The sequence below is a fragment of the Schistocerca nitens genome, chromosome 7 (assembly GCF_023898315.1).
Source record: "Schistocerca nitens isolate TAMUIC-IGC-003100 chromosome 7, iqSchNite1.1, whole genome shotgun sequence".
Lineage (NCBI taxonomy): Eukaryota > Metazoa > Arthropoda > Insecta > Orthoptera > Acrididae > Schistocerca > Schistocerca nitens.
Genome location: NC_064620.1, coordinates 890,485 through 900,238, shown reverse-complemented (window position 1 = coordinate 900,238; position 9,754 = coordinate 890,485).

The following is a 9,754-nucleotide window of genomic DNA, read 5'->3' as shown; positions in this document are numbered from 1 at the left end:
AAGATTATTACCTGAATGACACGATATAAACTTGCGGTAGGTAGGAATCTGCAGGAGCTAAGACGCAACAATGAGCAGCAAATACTCTGCATGACTGCTGATGTTTCCAGTTCATTGGTGGATTATTTTACATGTTTGCAGAAGAGTAATCACAGCCATATTAAACTGACCTCTTCCACCATTCTATGTATATCGAACGAACTGTCGGATAAAATGTAAATATTTTGTAAATTCTAACACACTCTAAATATAAAAGAAAGAAAATTTCTGTAAGCCATATATTGTGCTAATATAAATATCAGTAGCAAAGTAATTGTAATAGACAATGAAAAATTCAGTCCCACTGTTAAAAAGTACCTTTCGTCTGCTAATGTCTTGTCTCCTTTATGTACACCGACCAGTTTGGCACTACAAGGCCATTGGTACTACATTTCACTCACTACAAAACACAAATAAATGCAGCTTTCGATGGGAGACTGAGACCACATGTGAACACACAATATCCCACAGGAATACTGAACATTCTGGTGGCGCCTACCTACTTCACTACTACAACGTATTGTTTAAGAGATACTTTTTTAACTTAAATAAGTTACTTTTTTGCATTCTTTGATAGCTGAGGCCTGATATATCAGGGAAATTGAGAAATGACTTAAGACCAACAAATTTAGTCGTGTGGCTCCACAGGTCTTTAAGTTATGTACAGATAATTGGGAAAGCGTATTTCCTCATCATGTATATGTCAACATAAAGATGTATATGTCAAAATAAAAACATCTGTATGAAATTATAAGGAAGAGAGGAAGTGCCTATATCTAAACAAAATCAACTCTGTGTAAGCATAACTTTTGCAGAACTTGATTCCATTATTGCAATGTGAGGTTATCTTTCTTCTTTTTACTTTAAGAAACAGAGTGAGATGCTTATACAGTGGCAAACAGTAAAACTGATGCCTAAAATTTCCGCTCTGATAAATGATAAGGGTGTCTGCCAAGAAAAAAATTCAACTACATATGAATTTGACAAAATTAATTGTTTAGCAGGATGATGTCAGCATAGGGCAAAACGAAGACACTGATTTTAATTGTTGAAAATAGCAAAAGCGGTTGTACTGAAAATATTTACAAATACAAATACAAGGTCGTCAAAAGAAATTAATTGTTTAACAAACATCATGTGCCAGCATAATGCAAACAAGAAGGCTTAGTTCAAGGATTTGATTTTGTGAAAGCAACAAAAGTGTTGGTACAAGAAAAAACTTATGTCTAAGTGTACAAAACATTAATTATTTAATAAAATTAACATGCCAGCAAATTGGCGAGTGAAAACTGTTTAGTTTAAAAAAATTGACTTTGTGAGTGTCCAAGTTAGTACAAATTGATTCTATAACAATATCCTGTTCTTTTTTCTATGTTTATTATTTTGTGATGACAAAGTCATCTGCATAAAAGGAAGTTACGCTACATATAAGAGCAGTAGCGACACAAGGTATCACATAATTTACAGTGCATTCTTTGGTAAAAACAGTATTAATAGTAGCTTTGCAACATGTACTTTTTAGCACTACAACAAACAAATGAAATTATTATTTAAAAATTAACATCTTCCCTTCACAACTGTCGAAAATGATTCTGTCATGGCAGTTCCAATGATTCTGTAGTTTTGTGGCTTCTTGACACACTGTATTGGCCCTCTGTCAGCTTATTCAGAACATGCCGCTGCAGGTTTTGTTGGTAGCCATAATAACAACACAGCCGATCCAGTGCAGCACATTCAGTGCAGTCTGCATCAGCTGGCTCGTCCAGATTTTGTCTGCCCTGGTAGGTCTTTCTCACGTGTGTACCTTTGTGCTCACCAAATCTCACCTTAACTGCATAATGGAAAGAGGTTACTATAAGCTGTTTGTACTCAGGTACTGGTTCATGTAACCAACTGATAATCCCATAAAAAATTGTATTTGATATTTTGTTTTTAAAAAAAGTAAGTGTGTATAACCATGGAATTCTAAATAAGATTTGTAATACTTAACCTTACAGTTAACTTATTCAAAGCAAATAGAAAAATGATGTCAACATAGGTTACCGAGTTAAGTTTTACTGTGCAGAAAAAATTTTAATCTTTTCATTGAAACTTACAAAGTGATATTTTTATCCTTGTGCCCTTTCATTCCTTTCTCATTGTAATAAAATTTGCGAGATGTATACTCTGCACAGAAAGTTTGTTTTGGCTGGCAAAAATGGCAAAAACAACTGTTGCTGCTGGGTTATTAGTACTAAACTCTCTCAAAACTTCTAGTCAATACCCCCAACACATTTTCTTGCTACTAGCAGTAAGCCTTTTTCATAAAAACAATTCAGTCTGTAGTGCACCATATAACCACTGAACTCATTTAAGAAAATCTACAATTGTTCCTCGTGCCATATGTTCTAAACTTACACCTCATATATCAATGAATTCATCTTCATCCTTCAATACTCTATACAAACAGAGGAAGCCATGGTCTCCATAAATATTTAGGAATCCCACAAGTTACAAGGTTCATAAAGTAATGGGACTCAACACAAATGAAGTGAACACCCCTTTTACAGTTTCATAATTGAAATTTTTGTCGTCTTATTGCTGCACTGTGACAGGGCTGAAAGAAAGGGAACATATAAATCCATTGGCACCCCCCAACATATCTCGTTTACCATCACTGGAGCACTTTATCTAGAGCACTTGAGAAAATAGGCATTGCATTTTTGTGCAGTAGGGTTACCAAGCAACGCAGTTACTGGTTGACAAAACAAAAGGAAGGCTATGGACTGAAACAATGTTGACACCTAATTTTTCACAAAACTACACTTTGTAGAACTGTGAGGCGCATCTGATTCCAACGACATATACACATTTATTGCTGACTGCAAGAGTGCCCCTCAACAACATCCTGCCCAGTACTTTACGAAAAGTAATGTCGTCCTGTGAGTGCATTTAAATACACATTTCTTAGACAAAAACAGCTTACCAATAATATTTACACAATATTAAAGAAAATCTTATGATTAACTAGGGCAGGTGTGCCTAATTCTAGCACTCTGCACTTTTATAGTATACAAGACATTGAGCACAAAATATAAATACTTACTGTATATATGCAGACTGAAGTTAGGAATGCAAATTTGTACCAAGACTGGGATTCGAACCCAGGTTTCCTGCTTACTAGGCTGATGTGCTAACCTCTGTGCCACCCTGATGCAGTGGTTCTGTACAACTGAGCCTACTACCCTGGTACATCTCCCCCCTCAATCCAAATTCCCATCCACACCTCAGCCCACTTGGTACTCCCCTCAACTCAAACAGCATTGCAGAGGATCCCAGCTGTATTGGAATAGCACCAGAGCAAAACTGGGGATCCTGCCTGAAGGATATTCCATGCAGTTGTGCATGGCCACAGTGCCAGGGTAGCATAGTTGTTAGTGCATCAGTCTCATGGGCAGGAGATGCAGGTTTCAATCCTGGCCTTGGTATAAATTTTCATTTGGCATTTTAGTCTGCATATACATACCATCAAGGTTTGAGATTTGAAAGGGTCTCTGGAACCATATAGTTTCATTTAAATACTTAAAGGCTACTTCTATCATAATAATGGGCAATACCACCATCCCAATGTTACCCATCTCTACCAGAAGGTCGTTCCAGAAATCTTCATACTACATAAACTTTTAAAATATGAAACAAGATTGCATACATGGAAAAAACCTGGATATACTAGAAGGTATCAGGTAGATTATATTATGGTAAGACAGAGATTTAGGAACCAGGTTTTAAATTGTAAGACATTTCCAGGGGCAGATGTTGACTCTGACCACAATCTATTGGTTATGAACTGTAGATTAAAACTGAAGAAACTACAAAAAGGTGGGAATTTAAGGAGATGAGACCTGGATAAACTGACTAAACCAGAGATTGTACAGAGTTTCACGGAGAGCATAAGGGAACAATTGACAGGAATGAGGGAAAGAAATACAGTAGAAGAAGAATGGGTAACTTTGGGGGATGAAGCAGTGAAGGCAGCAGAGGATCAAGTAGGTAAAAAGACGAGAGCTAGTAGAAATCCTTGGGTGACAGAAGAAATATTGAATTTAACTGTCGAGAGGAGAAAATATAAAAATGCAGTAAATGAAGCAGGCAAAAAGGAATACAAACGTCTCAAAAATGAGATCGACAGGAAGTGCAAAATGGCTAAGCAGGGATGGCTAGAGGACAAATGTAAGGATATGGAGGCTTATCTCACGAGGGGTAAGACAGATACTGCCTACAGGAAAATTAAAGGGACCTTTGGAGAAAAGAGAACCACTTGTATGAATATCAAGAGCGTTGATGGAAACCTAGTTCTAAGCAAAGAAGGGAAAGCAGAAAGGTGCAAGGAGTATATAGAGGGTCTATACAAGGGCGATGTACTTGAGGACAATATTATGAAAATGGAAGAGGATGTAGATGAAGATGAAAAGGGAGATATGATACTGCGTGAAGAGTTTGACAGAGCACTGAAAGACTTGAGTCGAAACAAGGCCCCGGGAGTAGATAACATTCCATTAGAACTACTGACAGCCTCAGGAGAGCCAGTCCTGACAAAACTCTACCATCTGGTGAGCAAGATGTATGAGACGGCGAAATACCCTCAGACTTCAAGAAGAATATAATAATTCCAATCCCAAAGAAAGCTGGTGTTGACAGATGTGAAAATTACCGAACTATCAGTTTAATAAGTCACTGCTGCAAAATACTAATGTGAATTCTTTACAGACCAATGGAAAAACTGGTAGAAGCCGACCTCAGGGAAGATCAGTTTGGATTCCATAGAAATATCGGAACACGTGAGGCAATACTGACCCTACGACTTATCTTGGAAGCTAGATTAAGGAAAGGAAAACCTACGTTTCTAGCATTTGTAGACTTAGAGAAAGCTTTTGACAATGTTGACTGGAATACTCTCTTTCAAATTCTGAAGGTGACAGGGGTAAAATACAGGGAGCGAAAGGCTATTTACAATTTGTACAGAAAGCAGATGGCAGTTATAAGGGTCGAGGGACATGAAGGGGAAGCAGTGGTTGGGAAGGGAGTGAGACAGGGTTGTAGCCTCTCCCCAATGTTATTCAATCTGTATATTGAGCAAGCAGTGAAGGAATCAAAAGAAAAATTCGGAGTAGGTATTAAAATCCATGGAGAAGAAATAAAAACTTTGAGGTTTGCTGATGACATTGTAATTCTGTCAGAGACGGCAAAGGACTTGGAGGAGCAGTTGAACGGAATGGATAGTGTCTTGAAAGGAGGATATAAGATGAACATCAACAAAAGCAAAACGACGATAATGGAATGTAGTCCAATTAAGTCGGGTGATGCAGAGGGGATTAGATTAGGAAATGAGACACTTAAAGTAGTAAAGGAGTTTTTGCTATTTGGGGAGCAAAGTAACTGACGATGATCGAAGTAGAGAGGATATAAAATGTAGACTGGCAATGGCAAGGAAAGCGTTTCTGAAGAAGAGAAATTTGTTAACATCGAGTATAGATTTAAGCGTCAGGAAGGCGTTTGTGAAAGTATTTGTATGGAGTGTAGACATGTATGGGAGTGAAACATGGATGATACATAGTTGGGACAAGGAGAGAATAGAAGCTTTCGAAATGTGGTGCTACAGAAGAATGCAGAAGATTAGATGGGTAGATCACATAACTAATGAGGAGGTATTGAATAGGATTGGGGAGAAGAGAAGTTTGTGGCACAACTTGACTAGAAGAAGGGTTCGGTTGGTAGGACATGTGTTGAGGCATCAAGGGATCACCAATTTAGTATTGGAGGGCACCGTGGAGGGTAAAAATTGTAGAGGGAGACCAAGAGATGAATACAGTAAGCAGATTCAGAAGGATGTAGGTTGCAGTAGTTACTGGGAGATGAAGAAGCTTGCACAGGATAGAGTAGCATGGAGAGTTGCATCAAACCAGTCTCAGGACTGAAGACCACAACAACATCAACAACAATAGACCAGTTGTGGAAGTACTTTGCACAAGTGAGTTAGGTACATCATCTTGGATTGTGACGTCATAATGGTGGGGAGGAGTGAGGGAGATGTTCTGTCTGTCTTCATTCAGTCCAGGGGTGAGTGGAATAGGAAAAACCTTTGTCTGTCCTGCTTCGACCCTGGTGGGGAGGGAGGGGGGAGGGGTGACCTTGACATTTGGGAGGAAGGGGAAGGGGGAGAAGGTCTTTGTTTGTCTGTTGAGCAGCGGAGGTTCCCTACTTATGATTTGGGTGTGGATGGTGATATGGGTCCATATAATTTGACAGGAACCCTTGTACATGTAGCGGTAAAGGAGGCTACATCTCCATCTACATCTACATGATTACTCTGGAATTCGCAATTAAATGTTGGCAGAGAGTTTATAGAATCACCTTCACATTGTTTCTAGACCATTCCACTCTCAAATACCATGTCGGAAAAACGAACACCTAAGTCTTTCCACGCGAGCTCTAATTTATCTAACTTTTTTGCAGAGGTCATTATAATAGGTGAGTGTCAACAAAATTTTTCCACATTTGGAGGAGAAAGTCAGTGATTGAAATTTTGCAGAAAGATTTCGTCACAACAAAAAATCCCTTTGTTTAATGATTACTAACTCTTTTAGCATATCTTGGACATTCTCTCCCCTGTTTAGATAATAAAAAACAAACTGCCCTTCTTTGAAGTTTTTCGATATCCTCTGTCAATCTTATCTTGTAAGGATCTCGCATCACGCAACAGTACTCCAGAAGAAGACACCCAACAGTAGTGTAGGCGTCCCTGTACCACATTTGTTGCGTCTTCTGTAAGCGTTCCGCAAATAATATGCAGTCTTTTGTTTGACTTTCCCACAACAACCTCTATGTGATGGTTGCAGTTTAAGTTGTTCATAACAGTAATCCGTAGATACTTAAATGAATCAGTAACTTTTAAATCTGTGGTTTTTGTTGTATAACCAAAATTTAAAGGATCGTTTTACTATTCATGTGGAGGACCTAACCCTTTTATTGTTTGGGTTATTTACCATTTTTCGTAGTGGATGTATCTTGGCTAAATCAATTATCAACTATTCTGATTGGGATATAGTAAAAGAGAAGACTGGCAGAACCAGAAAGGAACAGGAACAACTAGCACTAAGAGTAGATGACACGTTAGTAACCGATTGGCATAGTGCGGCAAATCTATTTAACAAGTACTTTATATCCGTTACTGATAGAATGGGATTGTCAGGATCAGTAAACAATACCCTCGAATATCTGAAACTAGCCTTTACAAATAGCTTCAGGTACATGAATATGTCACTCACTTCACCAAAAGAAATAACTTCCATAATAAAATCTTTAAAAACAAAGCATTCTAGTGGGTACAATGAAATATCAACAAAGTTAATTAAGGCATGTTCTTGTGAGTTTAGTACAATTCTAAGTTACTTGTGGAACCAGTCAATTATAACTGAGACATTTCCTGACTGGCTAAAATATGCAGATGTTAAGCCTCTATTCAAGAAAGGGGATAAAGAGATACCATCAAACTACAGACCGATTTCACTTTTGCCAGTATTCTCAAAAATTTTAGAAAAAGTAATGTACAGGCAGCTTCTCAACCATCTGACCACAAATAACATATTATCAAGAACACAATTTGGATTTCTGAAGGGTTCTGATATGGAGAAGGCTATTTACACCTACAGTGAAAATGTACTTAATTCATTAAATAACAAGTTACAAGCAGCAGGTATTTTCTGTGATTTGTCAAAGGCATTCGATTGTGTGAACCACAACATCCTTTTAAATAAATTAGAATTCTATGGTGTCACAGGCAGTGCTGCAAAATGGTTCAAGTCATACCTCGCTAACAGGAAACAAAGGGTGTCAGTGCAAGGGACTAGTGAATTAAGTCGTCAGTTATCATCAGAATGGGAAGAAATTACATGTGGTGTCCCACAAGGATCCATCTTAGGACCATTGCTTTTTCTTGTGTACATTAATGATCTCTCATCAGTTACACCGCCAGAAGTAGAGTTCGTTTCGTTTTGTTTGCAGATGACACAAGTATTGCAATAAATAGTATGTCAAGTGTAGTTCTGGAAAGATCTGCTAATGATATTTTCATGGATATTAATAATTGGTTTAAAGCCAACTCACTGACATTAAAGTTCGAAAAGACTCACTATATGCAATTCAGAACCTGTAAGAGGTTTCCATCCAGCATATACATAAAGTATGAAGAAGAGCAGATAGAAGAGGTTGACAGTCTTAAATTCCTGGGATTGCAACTTGATAATAAATTCAGTTGGGAGGAGTACAGCACAGAACTGCAAAAACGCCTTAACAAATCTGTATTTGCAATTCGAGTGTTAGCGGACATAGGCGACATGAAAATGAAAAAGCTTGCATACTTTGCCTACTTTCATTCCATAATGTCATATGGTATAATATTTTGGGGTAACTCTTCAAGTCAAACAAAAGTTTTCAGAGTCCAAAAAAGCATGTAATACGTATTATTTGTGGAGTAAATTCACAGACGTCTTGTAGAAACCTCTTCAAAGAACTGGGTATACTAACTACTGCCTCTCACTATATTTACTCCTTAATGAAATTTGTACTAGATAATATATCTCTTTTTCCAACAAACAGCTCAGTTCATACTTACAATACCAGGAACAAAAATGATCTGCACAAGGACTTAAAAGCACTTACTCTAGTTCAAAAAGGGGTCCACTACTGAGGAACACCCGACTTCGATAATTTGCCAGCAAACATAAAAAATTTAGTTGCACATAGGGATCAGTTTAAAAGGAGCCAGAAAGACTTACTAGTGGCCAACTCCTTCTACTCCATTGACAAATTTTTTAATAGAAACAAATGATGTATTGTATATGTATTCATACTATTCTACTCCATTGACGAATTTTTTAATCGAAAGAAATGATGTATTGTATATACATTCATACTATTAGTATTATTATTTTAGCTTTTTATAAAAAAAAATTTAAAAAATTTGGCATGTTCCACATCCGTGAGGAACTCCTCAGCATGGATCTATGAAACGAAAAACTAATCTAATCTAATCTGATGACTAGATTAGATTAGATTAGATAAGATTAGTTTTTCGTTCCATAGATCCGTGCTGAGGAGATCCTCATGGATGTGGTACATGTCAATTAATTTTTTTAAAGCTGACATAACTATACTAATAGTATGAATATATACAATAAATCATTTGTTTCTATTAAAAAATTCGTCAATGGAGTAGAAGGAGTTGGCCACTAGTAAGTCTTTCAGGCTCCTTTTAAACTGATTCTTATTTGTAACTAAATTTTTTATGTTTGCTGGCAAATTATTGAAGACGAGTGTTCCTCAGTAGTGGACCCCTTTTTGAACTAAAGTAAGATCCTAAGATGGATCCTTGTGGGACACCACATGTAATGTCTTCCAATTCTGATGATGACTGATGACTTAATTCACTAGTCCCTTGCACTGACACCCTTTGTTTCCTGTTAGTGAGGTATGACTCGAACCATTTTGCAGCACTGCCTGTGACACCATAGAATTCTAATTTACTTAAAAGGATGTTGTGGTTCACACAATCAAATGCCTTTGACAAATCACAGAAAATACCTGCTGCTTGTAACTTGTAGGCAAAGTATGCAAGCTTTTTCATTTTCATGTCGCCTATGTCCGCTAACACTCGAATTGCAAATACAGATTTGTTAAG